This window comes from Pinus tabuliformis, chromosome 5_1 (assembly GCF_031772625.1).
Source record: "Pinus tabuliformis cultivar Carrire ecotype Pingquan chromosome 5_1, CPIR1, whole genome shotgun sequence".
In the NCBI taxonomy this organism is placed as follows: Eukaryota; Viridiplantae; Streptophyta; class Pinopsida; order Pinales; family Pinaceae; genus Pinus; species Pinus tabuliformis.
In genome coordinates, this window is record NC_142305.1 from 906,889,994 (window position 1) to 906,911,947 (window position 21,954).

The 21,954-nt window shown below is 32.8% G+C and overlaps 1 pseudogene across 1 annotated transcript; it reads right to left on the reverse strand.

Annotated features, from left to right (window-relative positions):
- Window positions 1-13,959: 13,959 nt before the first annotated feature.
- LOC149167752 (mannan endo-1,4-beta-mannosidase 6-like) lies at window positions 13,960-16,732 on the reverse strand (annotated as a pseudogene). The gene is made up of 4 exons (XR_016260577.1): window positions 16,247-16,732; window positions 15,477-15,883; window positions 14,928-15,139; window positions 13,960-14,629 (listed from the first exon to the last, which is right to left on the reverse strand). The product of XR_016260577.1 is annotated as a mannan endo-1,4-beta-mannosidase 6-like (transcript).
- Between the last annotated feature and the right edge of the window lie 5,222 nt (window positions 16,733-21,954).

Sequence of the window (21,954 nt, forward strand, 5' to 3'; positions counted from 1 at the left end):
ACAAGTATTTACATAAGAGGCTCTCTCTCTCTCTCTCTCTCTCTCTTGCCTGATCCTCTGTATCAGTGGCCTCTATTCTCCTACCTGCCTATAGGCTTACAATCAAACCTCTAACTTACACCTCTAACTACTAACTCGACTACTTGACTTGACTTGACTAACTCTTTTTCTGCCTTTTTGGCTTACATTTATACAAAAGGAGTCTATAACCAATTTCTGGTTTAGATCCATAACCTTCTCAACAAAATCCTAAAATCTCTTCCTTATCTCTAAGGATCCTCTCTAATCCACAAAATCATGAACTAACTCCTAGTTCCTCTAACTCACACACTATTCTTGAAATTTCTCTTTAACGAGAAGATTTCATTACAATATCCTCACTATTATACAACCCTCATAAAAACATAGGAAAATAAATAATTAATCACTCTTTAGGGAATCAGGTCCCTTGAAACACAAGACCCTATGCTTACTAAAATACAATGGTTTTTCTGAGCAGGATGCTCCTGCATCAGTTATCAAGTCTTGGTGCATTGTCTATATTGTTTTCTTTTTGTGTTTCTTCTTGATGAATGTTGAATCTATGGTATTTTCATGCTCTTTAAGCAATTTTTCTTAACATCATCGAAGGAAATATCTTGGATCACCTTCTTGCTTCCCTCCTTTATTTAGGCTTTCCCTCGAGCACCTTTGCTTAGGGCATCAACTCTCTTCTTTCCTTATTTATGTTCACATTGCCATCCTCCTTCTAAGGGAAAATCTATCCCACTCTTTGGCCATCTTGGGAATATATTTGGAAAAATTGAATCTTCTCCCTTGCTCCTTTGGCCCTACTTCATATTGCTCAAGGTATCCTATCCTTTCCCTGCTTCCTCTTTCCTTCTCATAGATTTTTTTGCTCTTCTTTTACTTATTTTTTGTGCCTGGTTTTGTGCTAGTGCAAGACACCTCACTCTCATTGGATCCATGTTGACACACTAGTGTTTCTACCTCACTACTATTATTAATTTCTTTCTAGCATTGTCACCATATTCCTTTTCATGTGTTGCACTAGCATTATTTCCTATAGCTTATCTCTTCATTCACTCCCTCACCTTTTCTCACTTCTATCATTCTTGTTACCCATCCTTTTGATAAGGGTTCCCTTCATGAATTTCTCCACTAACCCTTATTTTTAAGCCTTGAAGATGGGGTATTTTCTTGAGGAAGAAAGTGTTGATGATGTGGCATGGAATTTTTTGGATTGTTGGTTTCACTTTGATTTCCAGGAATTTCACATTTTTAAGGAAATTAATACTTATCGAGGAATTGATCACACTCTCAAAGAAATTTTAGGTTAATTGTGCACAAATGAACCTCCTATTAACATTCCAGATGGAAGATATTAGTGAATTGTCTTCATTGGTCACTTCATGAAATGATTTTCACTTGTTGGGAAGGTTGATTTACATGATAGTTGTGGGGTACTTTTGATGGCATATAGGTATCACTTCAGCGAATAATGTTTGAAGGGGTGACATGGAAATTATTTAAAACATTCATGATGATGTGGAATTGACATAAGATGACATAACATGAAGACTATTGAGCTGAACTTGAGGGCTAACCCCATGAGCTTGGACATTGAAATATGGCTATTTTGGAGTTTTATGACTAATATTTGGCTTGGAAAGTCCTTATGCTTCATTGAGATGTCTTGACCTAAGCTATGGGCATGGGTCATTAAAATGAGGCTTATTTTGGAAGATATGAAGAATCACATTACACTTTTATGGAGCTATTTTAGAAGAGCCATCCCAATTGGAGGGTTTTATGTCACTTTTTGAAAATGTTTATGACCTTGTAGACCCATTTAACCACATTGGATGAATATTAGTAGGGCTGATTTACATTTTTTATGTGAGGTGGATTGAGGTTATACACATGTTTAGGGCCTTTTGAGTCCAACATGGCACCTTGGAGACTTGTTTCAAGGGGAATCCATCTCTTGGGCCTTTATTTCATCTTATTCATTGTACATGTGGCTAGACCACTTTCATTTTATTGCTGTTTTAGATTAGTTAGTTAAATTCAATTTTCTTAGGGTATATCTAAGGAATCACATGTGATAATATAATTGTATTGCAAAGGAAGATTAGAATCATCTATATAACAATATGTACTTCCTCATTTGAACTCATGGTTGAATAATTGGGATTTCTCACTCATTAAAGCTTAATTGATATACAATTTTACAAATGTCTACGAAGTTAGGAGTTTCATTGGAGAAGTTACTTGAGTAAATTCATAGCTTAATTTTCAACAATAGCCACACCACTCTATGTTATAACAACAAGTGGAAAGATTTTTCAGTGGAGAAAGGGTCATTAGAAGGGATTTGAAGAGTTGAAAAAGAAAATCAGCTAAGCACAAGTTCTCATGATACCAAATTGGCAACAATCCTTCAAAGTGGAGACATATGCTATTGGGTGTGCCATGGGAATAATTTTTATACACAAAGGAATCCCTGTATGCTACCATTCCAAATTATTTCATGGGGTAGTCCTCAATTATCCCACCTACAACAAGGAGCTCTATGCTTTAGTACAAGTTGTCAAAAAATGGAAACATTATATGATGGAAAAGAATATTGTCATCAAGATATATTCCAGCCACTATCATACTTGTAGGCAAAGAGTGAACTACAATAGACTAGACATTACAATGGAAGGGGTTCTTATGACAATTTCATTTAGTCATCAAGTACAAGAAGAGTAACACAAACAAATTGGTTGACATGCTTTTAGGGCCACCCAAAAAGACAAATAAAGCTTTGGGAACTCTGATGCACATGGATTCTTTCACCCATGATCCATGTACAAATTCATATAAAGAGAATGAGGATTTCAAAGAAGTGTTTCAACAATTATAGAGAAAGAGTCACGCAGATGATGGTCACAACATAGTTGACTATCATCTCCAGAATGGGTTACTCTACACGCTGTCAAGTTTTATATTCCTAATGGTGAGTGACTGTAGCTAATTAGAGAGGCTTACACCTTCAAGATTGTAGGGAATTTTGGTGTAGGAAAGATAGTTTCAAACTTACAAGGGTATGCGTATTGGCCCATAATGTAAGAAGATGATGACAATGTTCATTAGATGATGTATGTTTTATTGTACCAAAAATCCAAATAGGAAACATGGTTTATACCATCCCTTAAATGTACACACTTATCATTGGGAAATCATTTCCATGGACCTTATGAGAGGTTCATCAACAAACATGAAGGGACATGACTACATATTCATGGTAGTTGATAGGTTCATCAAAATTTGCATTCTCATTCCTTGTAAAAAGACCATTAGAGGGGACAAAGAAACAAACTTGTTCTTTGAATAGGTTAGGATGCACTTTGGTATGCCAAGGAGTACTATTTCAGATAGGGACACTATATTCATCCGTGCATTTTGGATTGCTTTTTGGGAGAAGATGGACATAGAGTTGAAGAGGTCTACAACATTCCATCCATAGATAGATGAGAAAACCAAAGTAGTCAACAAGACTTTGGTGCAACTTTAGTTACAATAAGAAGCATTTGAAGATTTGGGATGAGATTTTGGTATGTTGTTTGTCTATATATATATATATATAGATATGACATAGTAGTCTACAAGTCTATTGGTAAGTCTCTATTTGAAACTTATTTTGGATATTTTCCATCTTCACCCTGGATGTTTTATATGGATAACAACGAGGAGCGAGGAAGGATTTCACAGGAGATGCATTAAGAGCCAAAAATATCATTGAGAAGATTAGGAATATCCATTTGCAAGTACAAGAGATGTTAAAGAAGACGCATGAAAAGCACAAGGCAAGGCATGATCAACATAGAATAGATAAATCATTTAGAGTGGGGGACAAAGTATGGATACAATTAAATAAGGAAAGACTATAGTGTCTTGATAAGAATATCAAGGCTCTATGGTATGGTCCATTCAAGATAATGGAAAAGGTGGGAGATATTATAGAATTAGTCTACCCCCTTACATGCTCATTTACTCACTAGTGAATGTGGAAAATCTCACACTCTGTGAGCCTTTCATGTTGGATTTGGAAGAGGAGAAAGTATTACCTTCCACAGAGGACCTAAATCAAGATGCCCATGCACAGTTGATAGGATATACTTTTTCAGAAGAGGTTTAGAGCCACAAGACAGGGGCACCATGACCTTTGGCAGATTGGGTTGAAGGGACAACTTCCAGGCAAGGATAAATGGTACTCTAGGGAGAAGGTAGAGGAAAATTTTCCCCACCTTATTTAGTAACTTTTTAGGGATCAAAAACCTCCTTTTAAATGGGGATCATTATATAATTTATTGTCTATCTCAATGCTTTCAGAGTGGAAGAAATGAAAAGTAGTTTTATTGACGGGACCTAGTTTGAGAATTGGAGTATAAAATATTCTAGGGCCATTTTGAGGCTTTGAATGACAATTTTTATAGGAAAAACTTTCTTATTTAATTATGGGACCTCATGATGATGTTCTACAATGAGGGATCTATTTTCGCTACTACGACACCCTCCAAAATTTCACTACATTCAAATTTTGGAGCCTACCAAACTGTCGTATTAAGTGTCGCTTTAGTTGTCAAGTGTCGTTCCAAGTTATCCCACATGTTTCAAGTGTTCTTGATCATTCCTAAGTTTCGTCGCAGTGTTTAGAACATCTTTAGTGCACTTCATGGTTACAATACCTTTGTTTGTTGTAAAACGACACTTTTGGTCACAATCACACACACTTTGTTCATTGTACTTGGGGAGTGTTTGTAAACTAACGTTTTGATGTGTATTCCTCATGGTTCAAGCCTGTTTAAGTTTTATTGATGAGTTGGTATGTGTCGTACTTGATTTCATGCATAAACTCATTGTGTTTTCCCCTCATTTTACCATTCAGACTTAGACAAATTTCGGTTGCACAAGCTAGCCCACTAGGACTAGGAGAGCGCAAAAGCACACTCTTAAGCCTTAGTCAAACTCCTTCCTTGTTTTGAAGTGCACCCTGCACTATTGAGGAGCGCATAGCGCACTCCCAATCATAATTCCCCTTCCCTTTTACAAACTGTGTCTAGAAAAATCAAGTCCTCCCCTTGAGCGCACTCCTTCGACTAAAAAAACTACGCTCTCCTTGAGTGCATGAGCGCACCTTGAACCAACGAGTGATTTCCCCTTCATCCTTTGAAAGTGCACCCTACACCCTCCTTAGCTCCCTTGAGTGTATAGCGCACTTGAGAAGCCCGAAGCGTAACCTCTTCAGCCTTCAACATAACGACCTTCTTCCTCCTAGCTCCTTTGAGCACACAACACTTAAGAAGCCTCCGTGATCTTCCTTCGTCCTTTAGACCTGTGCCCTCCCTTGAGTTTTCTTCCTCCTTGTTGAGTGCTTGAGCACACCCTGAAGCCTCGAAGCACTCAGTCCTTCCCCCTTTCACAGTGTGCCTTGTGCCCCGAAGTTCCCCTTGCTCTTCCCGAGCGCACTGTTAAGTCATGAACAAATTTTTTGCATGGAACATGTTAGGATATGAGATTTTTCAAACTGATGTTTGCTTGCCATGAGTGATTTTAGTTGTAGGTATCCCAAAATAGCATGGCAAGGATGCATGAAGAGATCAGACAAAGAGGGCATTCAAAGGAAACATTCAAGAACAAAAAACACATTGAAATCCCGATAATCGAAGGAAACCAAAAGATTCCATGATCAAAGACCCTTTGGAGGATGAAGACATCAACAATTGCATGCAAGATCGAAGATACAAGTGGCGATATTTTCACCTATCAAAGAAATTCCATGTCATCAATTACTATGAGTCCAAGTGATCAATGATAGTGACTTGTCATGTCCTGGCCACATGATGATGTGGAAATCGTGATGTAATTGCAATTATTGTAAAGACAAAGAAGTGGAAGTCCAAGAGTCATGTATGGACAAAAGATCCATATGAAGTCCAAAGGTCATGTAATTCTGAAAGACATGTAATTTCAAGAGTCATATGTAATTCAAAAAATCATTTGGAAGTTAAAGAGTTATAAAAGTCCAAAGGTCATTAGAAGTTGAAAAGTCATAAGAGAAACTCAAGAGTCATTAGGATATGAAAGGTCACGCCTCAAGTTATAAAATGAGCCTCATTACTTAAGCAAAAAACGTTTAACCTTGGCTTCTCCCACAAGGCATTAGAGAGATAGAGATAACACTTTTGGGGAGCAAGTAGTGACTCTAATGCTCCACTATTGGAGCTAGTGATGTTCATTGTACTTATGTATCTTGGAACTTTTGCTTAATATTTGAAGCCATTTGGCCAACATATTATCATGCATGGATCAGAGATGTTTTGAGACTACTCTTCTAATGTATGTGGTTTATGTTGGCTTCCTTATGTACTAAAGTAATTGAACTATTTTGGTGACTTTGGTGCTCAACTTGTTGGAAATGTGTCGTGATGATTTTAACGATCATTGCATCTACGTGAACTATTTCGCTTGATGTTTAACAATTCTTCCTTGTTCATGTGTGTGCGTCTACACTAGATTCGTACTATTACTTTTTTTTTAGAGGCTCACTTTCTCTTCCTTGTAGTGAAAGAACCTTGATATATTTACAATTGAACATTCCATAGGGCACACTCTCTTTCTCATTCAAAAGCACATGCACACTACTCTCTCATGCTAATTGCTTAAGCTAAGGAAAATCTCTAAGTTAATGGCAAACGGGCCATATTTCTGGATGAGATTCCTACACCAAACGGTATGAGGTCTAATTGAAACCTCACATCTGGGAGATCCCCTGTATGTTGGTAGGTTCCACACCGTCAGCAAGACCTTTCCAACAATGCAAGAATCATGTTAATCAGAGTTCATATGCAAAACTTATGCCTCTGAAGTTGGCTTACCATGTTTGACCACCATGGCATGAATGGATGCCATGTTAGTCATAGTTACTCATGGAAAGAGGGTTAACCACGTAAAGACTATAAAGAAGACTTTAGAATGATCAAAGTTGCAGCTTTGAAAGAGTCAAACCTACCTCTTAGTTGGCTATCGGGTGAAACAACCATTTACGTTGCTCTTGATAATTTTGGACATGGCTTGACTACTCCAAGCTCTATTATGTGCACTGGTCACATGGGTCGATTTTTAGGACTTAATTAGCACTTGATGCAACCATACATTGGGTTATGGCACTAAACCCTTACACTGGATTCGATACATGCTTTACCGAGCTGATCCAATTGTTCTTGGTGCTCTCTTTACACCATTTATTCTCCCTCCATTTCACCCAACATTCATTCCTACTCTTAATCATATAACTTGGAGATGGCCAGGTGCTCTGATTCACGAGCCTTCAACAATGACCAGACTATGTATGTTATGTGGGGCCTCAACTTCGACGACCACGATTAACTGTGACAAGATCCATGGCACTGGCGATTTTGGGGTCCATAAGGTGATCGAATTCAGGGTGTCGTGGTAGTTCGAGACTCCCATCCATAGCTGGATCATCCCCGATGTCGAGTTTGATTCGAAAGACTAGGGGATTTTCTCACTGTAGCTTCCTCCAACGAGCCGGATGCCTAGATCGGGGCTAGTAGGGTCCCATAACACTCCAATGCTCAATCTTGGATCTAGATACAATATCACTTGGCCAGATCTACACAAACATATATATCCCAATTCATTTGTTACTCGCCAATACATTGACGTTGAACGCGACACTTATTGTATGACCGAGACATTTAACTAGCAACACACAAGAAACTTGCGCTCATATATGTAACATAGGTCTACATACCTAGACACTTGGCGGTGGCCGTAATAGTTCTCTAGCGTAAATTATAATCAAAGGCATATCTCCACTATCAACACATATGCAGGACTTGGCCATTCATAGTCGATATTGACTTAATCATGTAGAGTCGGCGTCCAATTTCCTCTACCTCCAACCCGCTATGCTCGAGATCAAACTTGGGCATGAATTAAAAACCCCCCCACATGAATTCTATTAGATGTACTACATAGTCGCTCACCCACTCTATACATGGCAACAATCTGTATCTATCCAGACACAGGGATTTAACTCAAGCAATAACTGAAAACAAACCCATATTCTATTATTACATAGAACCAAATGTTTATAAATTACAATGGGCTCTATGTTTGAACTCTCCTCTCCATTTGAGCTATGCTCCTCGAGTTCTACTTACTCCTCTACCTACTGAGACTCTCTTTCCTCTAGGCTCCTCGAACACTCGTATATCTTCTTATTGGCTGACAAATATTTTCATAAAACAAAGACAAATGGGACATCTGTCATAGTAACCTAAAATTGCCTAACCTTAGTAGGACACTTCTCATTTTTTTATAAAGGCCCATTTGGCCAAAACACCAACTCACTACAACAAACTAATAGTCTAGATTCCCTTAGGGTGTGGGCACTTGTGATAACATAAAAATTCCTCTATTCCTAATTTTATACAATTTATTAATTTTTTTTTTATTGGAAAATCTTATGACCCCTTTGGGTCCAGGAAAAATGGATTGCCTATTGGTTGATTCTCTTGCATCAAACTCCCCAGGTTGATTTTTTTCATGACTCACTGGCCCACGTGCTTTTAATTTGTTCAATCCTCATAGATCCCATATATAATGTTATTGATGTACACATTTTAGGTTGCACTGTTATTCACTACTGACCTCAGTCTTCCCGGATCCCAAACTTAATTTTCAATGCCCCATAGGCCTTCAGTCTTCCAGGATCCCAAACTTAATTTTGCAATGCCCCATAGGCCTTGTTGATGTAAACTTGTATTTTTAGTTGTACCTTGCTGCTGGTTGTGCTTCTGTCTTTGTGGTATCTTATCTTGGGCATTATTTTCATCAACATCCACATCCTGTAAATCTCATCATCCATCTCTGCCGTTAGCTGAATTTTATTGCTACCATCTTTCATGTCAGCTACTGGAAACTTCTTATTCTCATCATCATCCCCTTTCCCTAAATGGAATAAAATCTTGTTTTTATGAGACATGCTCATAATTGTTTTTGCTCCCTTGGCATTTGCAAACAAATAATCAGTTTAGAAATCGAATGATTTCTCTGCTCTAATCCACTCTTCTAGCTATCTAACCTCTTCAAAGTTCATGAGCATCATATCTAGATGTTGTTGTTGATCATTTAATTGACCCTTCTCTTGGCTGCCAATACTAGCCAATTTTGTCCTGCTCACAGGTTCTTGCAAATATACTCTAGTGATTACATTGCTTATTAGTGTATGGATTTCTCCTTGATCCACCTTAACATGATTTAAAGTTTGTTTTCCCCAAATGATTTGAGGAGGTACTTTTTCATCTTCTTTTATTGCAATGACAGTTATAGGTGGTTGTCTACCTTCATCCTTCTTGGTACTTGCATCCATACACATCTTGTTAGAAAAATTACAAGGCTCTAGCCTCATTTGAGATTTCTTCTCTCAGATCTCCAAGCTAATCTAAACTCTCCTAACATTTCATGAAACTCTCATGCAGTCCCCTTTCATTATATTCATCTTTCCTAAGGGCTACAAAACTCTTATTCAACGTTGGTTCACATGCTTCTCATTCAACTTGCTCGTCGCACTTCTAAGCTACACCTTCTTCGAATTCCAATTTTGCATGTTGAATGTGCACCCTTAAATCCATTATCCTTTCTTTTAGGAAATTTAACTCTTCACCCAAATCAACAATATTAATAGGAACTCGATTCACAAACTCCATGCAAGGTTCATCCCTGGTCAACCATTCTTCTCCATCTTCCTCAGGTTCTAGCTACCATTCTTCTAGCAACTCGATTTCTCCATTATGCTCGATGAGCATTGCATTTGAAATGTGTTCCACATCCACCTTGTTCATTTGCAGATATGCTTCTTTTGGAACTTCGCTATTGCCTCTGTCTCCTAGGGGCAATTCAATAATTTTCTCTCCCTTTATGGCAACTTGTAGTGGCTGTCCATCTTCATAAAGGCAAGACATGACACTCAATGTTGAACTCGACACTTACTGTATGGCCGAGACCTTTAAACAACAACACGCAAGAAACGTGGATCTCCACATGCATATATCTTCCTATCTTCACAAAGACAAATGAGAAATCTGTCCCAACAACCTAAAACTGTCTGGACACTTGTCTTTTTTATACAACGGCCCATTTAGCTGAAACACTAGCTCAAGACAACAAACTAATAGTCTACATTTCCTTAGGGTATGGAAACTTGTAATAACATTTCCTCTATTTTTAATTTTATACCATTTATTGTTGGAGAAAATTTCTTTTTTGGAAAATCTGATGATTTTTTTGGGTCAAGGTAAAACAGATTGTTTAGGGTTGATAACTGAGTTACAAGGAAGAAAAGGGGTTTCATTCTATTTAATTGTATCTTCTTTGGTAATTGACTAGAGAAATTTGGAGTAAGATTGAGAGAGCTTGGATTGCCTAGGGCTTCTTAGGGCATATATTTGTGTTTATTGTTGTTGGTGTGTTACTGCATTTTATTGTTCTATGTTTCATGCATTTTATCTATTTCATCCATAAACAACAAATAACTAATTAATGAATATGGAATCTAAAGGAATTTAACCTTCATAGTATTGCATTTCATTTTATTTTTATTAGAGCTATTGTGAAAACCTATACAGTGGAATATTCATGACAATTTATAGATCAATGCCTAAGTCACATGATAGTCATTGGAAAGCACCTAAAAGAGAGTCCTTCAATATTTGGAGGCTGAAAATTTTGGAATTGAATATACTAATGATTTGAATGTTGAATATACAATTAGTTATGTATTCAAGATCTAGAATTGTGTCATAGAGCAGTAAGAAACAACCAACTATGTCATTGTCTTCTGTTGAAGCTGAGTACAAATCCTCATGATAGCCATTGGAAAGCAGCTAAGAGTGTCTTTCAATATTTGAAAGAGGTTGAAAATTTTGGAATTGAATATACTAATGATTTGAATGTTGAATATACCATTAGTTATGTATTCAAGATCTAGAATTGTGTCATAGAGCAGTAAGAAACAACCAACTATTTCCTTGTCCTCCATTGAAGCTGAGTACAAATCCTCATGTAGTGCCTGTGAAGCAATTTGGCTAAGAAATATCCTTGAAACAGGGGAGAAAAGTAAGACGTACCAGCAACCATCACATGTGATAATCAAAGCTCTATGAAACTAGCAAATGACCCACTCTATCATGCTAGATCAAAACATATTAAAACATAATATCATTTGGTAAGAGAAACTATACAATCAAAGGAAATTGACTTGATATATTGCAATAGGAATGCTAATGTGCTAGATATATTTACTAAGTCATGCTAAGTTTGAACATGTGAAGACAACTTAGGTGTTGTAGGGAATTTATTTCTCCACTAACTCTGAGTGATAGAGTTAATGATATAAATGTGCGAGTGTTGCAATGCATTAATATTTCCAATGCATTTTTCTAGAGAGTCATATTTCTAATAAATATAGCTAAATATGAATTGTTAATTCTAGTTATTCTAATTATTTATAATAAATATAACTAAATGTGAATTGTTGATTCCAATTATAATTAGTTGTAAGAGATATCTCATTCTAGTTATAATTGGTTATAAAAATTATCTCTTATACCTATCTTTTTGTTATAAATAAGATACTATTATGTATTTAATACATTGAATAACTCTAATAATTTTCACTTCATATTTTTATTATTCATTTTTTGTTTCAATTATTATAAAAATATACTTTATTATATTTAATTTTATTTGTAATTTCATGAGGAAGTTGATGTTCAGAAAAGGTTAGATAAACATCTTTGTTGGAACTTAATAAAAGATTAAGATATTAAAATTAAAATAAAATTATATATATATATATATATATATTTTTTTTAATGTAATTATCACTAAAATTTTTCTTAGTAGGTAAGGTATGGATCACATCAACTTAAATTCAAAAAATTGACTTGTGAAAGTGATAGGGCTGTTCTATCTCACAATCCCAGCCCATGCGCTTGTTTGTGTGTGACGACTGTGTTGATTATTGGATGTAATTAACCTAAATTCAGGATGTGCACATGTTATATGTCAAGTTACCATTTACATTAAATTGCACTCAGAAAAACTTTGCTCATAAATACTCTAATCTATAATAAACATAATATCCTTATCTCTAATTGGAAAATAAATTAGGTAGAGGTTCAGAAAGTGGAGTTAGGGAGCAGTGCCGGCTATTAGAGTCCAGTGGGGCACTGCTCCCTGAGCCTCCTGCTAACTCTCAATCTCCTTTCAGTGGCTTGAAGCAATCTAGACATGATGATAAAGGCCATGAAATGTTGGAAAAAAGGGTGGGTTAGCCTGGTTGCATTTCTTAGTAGCTTCGGACAAAGTATAATTTTATTTGAATAACATACATGTTTGGTAGGTAATAAAAATATTTATAGTTATTTTAATTAGGAATTAAATGTGGGCTAAGAAAATAACAATATTTTTCAGAACGGTTCAAATAAAATTAAATTATTATAAATTTATTTTAAGTATGGATTTAACATGTTGAGAGGGATTAAATTTCTTTGCATCAACTATTTTTCAGAGCAAAAAATTTGCATCCTCTCATTTCTTGATAGATCACAATGAATTTGTAGTGATTTTCTCTCTCATTTCTTAATAGATCACAATGAATTTGTAGTGATTTTCTCTCTCTTAATATATAGAATGTGTAATTTTATGTTGTTTAAATTGTATTTTTGAATACTACATCGAATATATAAATTAAATTTGTAAGTTCCAAAAATGTTTGTGAATTTGAAAGGAAATTGACAAAACAAAAATATGCCCAAAAAGGGACCAAAATGTAAATGCATAGTTGACATTAAAATATTTTACATAACATGTGTGACATTTTATTTATAGACTACATTATTCACATTAAAATGGTTTTTTGTTTTTAATATATTTTTAAGTATACATCAATATCACTTAATCTTCCATGTTGAAATATTTTATCAATGGCTCACATTGATTTTTATTATTATTATGAATATTTTTAAATGTCACATAATTTTATAATAAAAGTTGAATCAATTACACATCTCCCTCTTACAATTCTTATTACGGAGTGCTTAATATTCTTTATTTTATTATATGCAACATTTTCTTACTATATATATATGAAGTTGACATTTACATAAATTAATTAAAAATATATCATCAAATAATTTATTTAAATTCAATGTTGAAATATTTTTGAAAAGTAAAAGTTTATTTTATTTTTTTACTTCTAATTACTTTAGAGTGAGTGAAATATTTTTATGGTATTGGATTGTAATATCAACAACAAATCAAGTGAGCATGGTGACCTTGAGATTATTAATGCTATATAATGCTTTTAATTAAAACTAATTAAACTGATTTTTTTTTTTTTTTTTTTAATTTATTTATTTATTATAGCATGTATTTCTTTTTTATTTTAAGAAGATACTAATCACACATCACTCTCATAATAAACTGTAGAAGAGGCCTCCCAATATTATTAACAAAATCCATTTATATATTTAAAAATATATTCCAAACAATGAAAAATAATAACCAAATTTTTATAAGGGTAAAGTATGTATGCCTTCCTATATTTAGCAGTCAAATTGTTAGGCAAAGCTGAGTCCCTTGTCTCACAAACAAGGGATCTCATACACCAATTTGACCGCGACCTTAAAATTGAATAATAATAATAAAAAAACAAAAACATACCTAATTTTTTTGTTCTTTAACCTAGAACCAAGATTGTAAAATAAAACACTAAGGAATTGAAAATATAATGTATAACAGATTGAAAATATTTCTGTTTTTCTAAAACAAAATAATTCCCTACATTAACATTAATTAATTTAAGATTTCAATAAATCGTAGCTTTAAAATTAAATAATAATTATTATTAATCCAATAAACAATATTGCAAAATGATGGTTGGTATCATCAAATGTACAATAAATGCTAATATCAGAAATGAGGCAGGCTTATTCCTTAGACATTGCTGGTCTGAAACAAGAGAGAAAGAGCTTCGGTAATTAGTTAGTCAGCATAATTAGATTCTTAATTCATGACCCTAACATCGGCAGCATCATCTTGATGAGTGGCTTGTGTTTCCATGACTACTGTTGCCCAAGGAGTAACAGTGACTCCTCTCTTACAACCCCACCTGCACTTGAAATTGCACATGGAATTGAAAGCACCCAATCTAGCAGACTGCCGAGAAATAATGTTAGCAGTTGATGGGCTTTTGGACAGCACAACTGCGTACCCATCGTTCATATAATCCACCCCTTCAGGGAACAGCTGCCAGATCAAACTTCCTCCTCCGCTTCCCCCACTTCTCACAGATTCTAAAACACTGTCATACACAGTCTGCACAAAAGTATCCCTGAAGCTCACGTTGTAACCTCCATCTCTCTCCGACAATCCAAATTCCCCAAATAGCACAGGCATATTTAATATATTCTCACAATCCTCAATATGGTCCCTGGTCCATTTCTTCACAAAAGGAAGATGGCTCTCTGTTATGTAATTTGCAGTCACCCTAACCACAAGATAAAACAACATGAGCATTAACTGAACCCTAACCACAAGATAAAACAACATCAGCATCATCAGTTAGGTAAGAAAGAAAGCTCCTTACGCTTATAGGTATCTTTCCATATTAAAGGTTGGTAGTAAAACTGTGTATCTTAATTGAAACAACTTATTTGTCTCTAATGAGTAGCAAATTTCTATCATTTCAATCAAAATACAGAGTTTCTTAAGAAAAAAACAGATTGTACTCGTATATAATATTAACTACCATTCAATTAATGATAACACAGTGGATCAATAATTACCAACTGTCTGTGTAGATATGCACAGAAGCAAAATCTATGCCAAGTGCTTGATGGTTTCTGGTGAAGTCTGTTCCCACTTGCTGTGCATATGTGTTGGGATTGAATTGAAGTCTATCAGGACTTGATGGACCATAAAACCCTTCCACTCCAATCTCCAGTAAATGCTTTCTATCGATGGACTTCACATAAACTACCATTTCCTCAATCCATGCCTGCCCATTGACATCCAGACATTTCAAACATCAGTACTACTGATCAACCTAGTTTTTCTTCAAAATTTTTGGGAATTATAATTAAAATATCAATTTATAATTAAATATATTTAATTTGTTTTGGGGCAATTTAATTGGTAATAGTTGAGTTATAAAGTATTATGCAAAATATAAAATCAGAAATTAAATTAAGGTTTAAATCTCTATTTTACTTAATAAACTATCTATTAGATTACTGTTTCACCTAAAAAGATTTTAATGGTTTTATCAGAAAAATTCTACCCAATTATCAATTCTTCTAATCATAAAAATACAAAAAGAGATGATGGTATTTAACCTGCAACGTATCTCCAGTTGGATCAGACAGGCAGCGAGGCTCATTCATGAGCTCCCAAGCAAATATCGTTGGATCGTCCTTGTAGGCCACATTAGTGATCGTGTTAACTCTGGTTAGAATGGTCTGCCATCAAAACACAATATCAATGGTTTCAAAAACTTTAATGGCAGTGTCATCCAATATCCAAATACAGCAAGCTGATCATTATCTACCTTGATGTGGTTTTTGAAGTAGGTTTTCAGTGTAGTGTCTCAAAAGAAGGCATCCTCAGAGTTTAAAGTAAGGCCTGCATCTCGACCCCATTTGAAATATTGTGATTTTCCTCCATATGCTTCCCAATTGTTGGATAAACTTAAAATAAGGCGAATTTTATTATTTCTGGCTTCACTGATAACAAAATCTAAAGCCTGCAATCAACAATTTATATCCTGTGAATTAGCCACCCAAATGTTTGGTTTTTTTATCAACCAATGTGAAGGTTATTTACTTGATTGTCCATAGGATTATAAACTTTAAATAGATATGATTATAAATTATGAATAGATAATAAATGAATATATTGTTAAAGTATTTTTGATGTTAAAATCACTGGTTCAAACTTCGTGGTAGTCCTACTTGACTTAAAAAAAAGAAAGAAGAAAGAAATTTAACATGAAAACTTGTCCTTAAAGACCGGTGGATTTTGCTTGCCTTGAAAACTTGCTCATCATAAAGAAGTTATCTATAACATGAAAACTTGTTCATCTTAAACACTAGGGGATTTTACTTGCCTTGAAAACTTGCTCATCATAAACACCAGGGGATTTTTGTAGGGCTCTCCATCCACCATCGTTGAAAGCCCATGTTCGGCCTACTGTGAGTCCAACAGAGGCTGCCTGCTGTAGCAATTCTGAAACTTTGGATTTGGTGGAAGTATCCACTGCAAATACCATGAGCCAATATGTGTTGAATCCATTCACATAAAATACTGAGCCATTGAGCATGAACTGATTGCCTTTCTTCTCCACCATATTCCACTCCCCCTCATCTCTTACCTGCAACTTCAAACAATCTTCTCGTGACCTATCAGTGTATGTATCCTTTGTGTCCAGTACTGCTCTACTTATGTACAAGTTCATGGAAACCAGGAGAGCCACATGAAGATAATGATAGCAGAGAGGCAACCCCAACTTCTTCCTATTAATATTCATCATCTTATTCGATCTTTGGTCCTCAGCCTCCCCTGTTTTTTTCTGTGAATGCTGTGGGATAATTAGCTTCCAATGCTATTTGTAGAACAGGGGAGGAGTACCAGTGATGAATCGTTGGTAGGATGAGGATGATTATTATAATATAGATATTGTCAGGAGTGAAAAAGTAGACATGGGTCCATGAATTTGCCAATACTGTAAGCAAAGACTCCCAGACCAATTGGCTGGAATTAGCTTCACACTGAAATTGCGTCCACCGATATACTAAAACTACCACTGTCCACAATGTTAAGATCATAGTCTTTAACATTATATTAAAATGTTGATACTTCCTTGATGTACACTGTAAGTTTCCTTTGAAGGCCAGGTTGATAACTTCCCAAACATATAATAATTTGAAACCTTGATAAATACTTCCACTGATAAATCATTTTTACATGTACTTAATGCTGCCACACTTACCATACTTAGTATCGTTAAATGTTAGCCATGAAGTATGAACAGTGTTGTGAAATAGATGGCAAACTTTGTAATTTAGTTGTTCTTTACCTAATGATAATACTCATTTTGAAACAAATCTTTTATTAAAAGATATTGATATCAAGAATAATTGTTTAAAAATTATTCAAAAGAGAAGTGCTTTTATATTGGTTTATCATATTAAATTTGGTATTAAAATATAATAATAATAATAATAATAATAATAGTAATATTTTAAGATGTAAATTTATTATTTTGGGTATAAGTCGTTAAATCACTTTAAGTTGATTAGATTTTAGTATGTCTTTTCTGCCTAGATTTTAGTATGTTTTTTCCGCCTAGCACAAACACAACAACTTCCGTGAAATTTAACCCTAAATAACTTTGCTAACTAAACTTATCCTCAACTTATTATGTTAATAAAACTTAATAATTAGATAATTTAATTAAAATAAATTTTAAAATATTATCAGTCTATATATATAATCACAAATTCCCCAATAATAACTGAAAAAAACTTGATCGGGAGATTTCCTCGAGTGGAGGATGTCAATGTCACACTGCACATCATGAATTTATCTCTTTATATAATTCTAAAACCAAACTTTACTACGTAAGTATTTTAAATCGGGATTACATTGCTGAGCTTTATAATGAGGGGAATGATTGCATATTTCTCTTTTCCAATTTCATAACTTGGTTGTCTTGAGAATGACATTTATCATAATAATAATAATAATTATTGAAATATAATTGTTTTTTTTTTTTTTTTAAATAATAAATAAATTTAACAGTTTTAAATTGAATTTTATATATATTATTATTTTAAATATATAGATAAGAAATATTCTAGGCTAAAAATTAAAAAGTATTTTTTTATATAAATAAATGATTTAATTAGTTATTTTAATAGGCTGATTTGTTTATAGTTTTTATAATTTTATTTTAATTATTAATAATTATTATAATAGATCATGAAATAAGTGTTTTTGATGTATATGGGTATTTATTAGCTATTTAATTTATATAACTGTAACTATTTAATTTATATAACTGTATTAGTTTTAACAATTGTCACAAATTTATTTTGATAGTAGTTATGTAATTTCTAATTAAATTGATTAATTAAAAAATATGTCTCATGAACAAGTGTTGTATAAAATGTATTATGATTTTTTGGGCATGTTGTATTGATCAGTCATGGTATCCGCTCATGGTATTGTGGCAAACCCTATTTACAAATTAATAATCTTCATGGTAAAGTAAGGGTAAATTTTAATAGTTAAGAATCTTGTGAAATGTTTATTTAAATACATATATATTTAACTTATATATTAACTATTTTTTAATTAATAATAATAAGAATAACAATTTAAATAAAATTACAATCTATTTAATTTTTTTAATATTGACCATATGAAATTTATTACGAAGTAAAAATAAGTATTTTAATGTTATATTTTTTATTAGTTATTTAATTTATATGCCTACCATAAGATTATCCATTCAGTGATTTAGTGATGGTAATATTAGGAATGGTTTTTTTCAATTATATATCTTTACGTTATCCATCTCTTTTTATGTTAATTTAATGAACAATAATATTTTTTTGATAGTATTTTTTTCCTTAGGCACTTTTTCTTTGTTCTTTCATTTTTTGTATGCGTGAGTGGACAAAGATTATTTTACGAGGGATATTCCATTATATTGCATGTGGTGCTGGATTACTTGTTAAACCTTTTAAGCCTTTTACTTAAAAAGTGCATGGTTATAGGTGTTTTTTTATCTTTATTTAAAACATTCTTATTAATCTTTGACACTTGGGGCATTTTCAATTTCAATTTATTAATCTTTGACACTTGCATTCTCAATTTCAATTTCAACAAGATTGTTATTGGAGCACTTTCAATTTCAACAAGATTATATTTATTTGCTATCAGAGAATCTTCTAATATTTTTTTAATAACCATTTTTATGTATTATTTTTATTATATTTTTTTAAATATTTTTTTATATTATTAATTTGTTGATTTTTATTTTTTATTTTTTTAATTGATGGCTTGGATTGATTATGAAGGGAATATGTTCAGCATATGTTTCGTTTGAATTTATTTTTTTAATTAAATTTATTTTTTTAATTGAATTTATTTTTTTAATTGACGATTTAGATTGATTTTGAAGGGAATATGCTCAACATATACTTCCTCTAAATGCTTATCAACAACTATAGTGTGTTACAAAGTGTGAGTTTGTTAGGTTGCATCAACTTTTAATAAATTTAAAAAATTAGATTCATGCCAGGTGGCTCTTACCCACCAATTTTCTACAATTAAGATTATTCCAATTCTAAAACTTCACATTCTAATTAGATGAGGAAATTAATATATAAACAAATTTTATTTAGCAAACTGGTCAAATTTACAATAAGATGTGTAGTTCCTTTTTTTTTTTTCTCAAGTTAAATTAGATTCGTGCCACGTGGTTCCCTGCCCACCAATTTCCTTTGAAATTATTCCAATTCTAATAAGTTCATTTTCTAATTAGATGATGAAATTAATATATTAGCAAAATAATCCATTTTACAATAAAATGTGTAATTTTTTTATTTTATTCAAATTAAAATTGACCCATAACTTTATTATACATGGTTAATCAATTAAATATATGCATTAATAAAGCATTCTTAATGTTACAATAGTTTTTTTTGTTATATTAATGAAGTTTTCAAACTATATCAACTACATTAATATTTTTAGTATAATTAACTACATTAATATTTTTAATATAATTATACTAGTCTTCATTATATTTTCTATCCTTTCTTTTAACACTATTCATTAAAAACATATTATCACTCTAATCTATCTTGTACTATCTTAACTTAAATTATTGATTTCATTGATTTTGAAAAAATAATCTAATAATGTTTTTAGATACCACATTGCCAAAACAAAAAAAACTCTATATTATAATCTTGCCTCCCACCTCATCATGCTCAACATATATTTATTAAAAATTCAATATGGCATTTGTATAAATTTAATATAAGTAAGAAGGTTAATAATTAGTTCTTTCGACTATCAAAACTAATTCCAATTAACGTACAATGACATTAGACCCTTTCATCCATATAGCACCATCTTTTCCATATTAGAAGTTCAAGGTCTCAAATCAATTTCCAAAAAGATAAAATTATTAAAAATAAAAATACGATAAAAGAAAAAAAGAGACCTTGACAATAACTTACAATGATGTGACCTATCATCACCAGCACACTATTTTCCATATTAAAAGTTAGGCTATCCCAAATAAATTAAAAAAATGAAAATAAACTTAATTTCGAGATGAAGAATGAGGACTTAACAATAACTTTATTGAAAAAAAATAAAATAATAGTTTGTTTATTATGTTGATATACAATTATTTTAGGAGGAAATTAGTACTTTTATATTAATTAAAGAAATATGATTGGTTAATAATTTTTTTTAATCATATTTTATATATTGATTTTGACATTATTAATATAAAAAATTATTTTTAATAAATTGATTTTTAAATTTAATTTAAAATTTTGTTGGTATTTTGAGCTTGTAATTAATTAAAGAAAATGCATACAAAAATAGGAAATTAAATTAATATAGATAGTTATAAATTTATGTCTTAAAAATTTGATAATGTGTTAAGGAAATTTCACCGAGGCAATGGATTAGAATAGTTTATTAACCAAAGTCAATTAATGACACTTCAATACAATAAGCCTCTCAGTCAACAATATTTTAATAAGAAGACACCATTACAAAACTACTTATCATTATATAATTGCTAGATTAATGTATAAAATACATTTACATAATTTTTTAATTGTTGTCATTCTTAACAATTTTCACCTTGACAACAACTTTTCTAATCCCTTGCCCATGCCCATTCATCATTATTTTTGTAAGCCAAGAGAATTCGAACACCATCCAACGTGTCTACCAATACTGGTGTTGACAGTGCTAGATGCCGCCAATAGTCAGGGGGTCTCCCCGATATGAAGTCTCAATTAGACCTCACACCATTTGGAGTAGGAGCCTCATCTCGGAAATAGGCCTGATTGCCATAATATTAATGATTTTCCTTGATTGAATAAACGACACAAGAGAAACACATATACTTTTGAGATAAACAAGTAAGTTAGCCTTGTGATGTATTCAATTGCAAAGTGTATAATGGTTCTTTCATGGAAAAGAAAAGAAAGTGAGTCTTTAAGAGAAAAGTAATAGTACTATCCTAGTAAATACACATACATATTCTGAAAGATCGTTAGTTGTTTTCTGAAATATTTCACAAAGAAATAATGATCATGAAAACAAAAGACACACAGTTCAAAGATGCATACTAAAGCCAACAAAATAGTTCATTTTCATTAGTATGTAGAAACATAAACATACACTGCAAACAATGAAAGAATAGTTTTACAATCATTCACGATATATGCATGAAAGTGTGTCGGCCCGAAGAGCTTCGAAGTATAAAGTGAGTGTCCCAAGATACACCATTACAATGTTACAACACTAGTTCCAATAGTGGAACATTAAACAACTACTTGCTTCTCAAAAGACTAATCTTCTCTCCTATGCCTAGCTTGAGAAGTCAAGTTGAAAAGTCATTTTCTTGAACTATGAGGGTGTATATATAACATATGAGGTGACTCTCCACCTCCCTTGTGACTTTTTATCTTCCCTCATGACTCTTGAGCTTCCATGTGACTTTTCAAATTCCTATGAGATCTTTGGACTTCTACATGACTTTTCACATTCTATGTG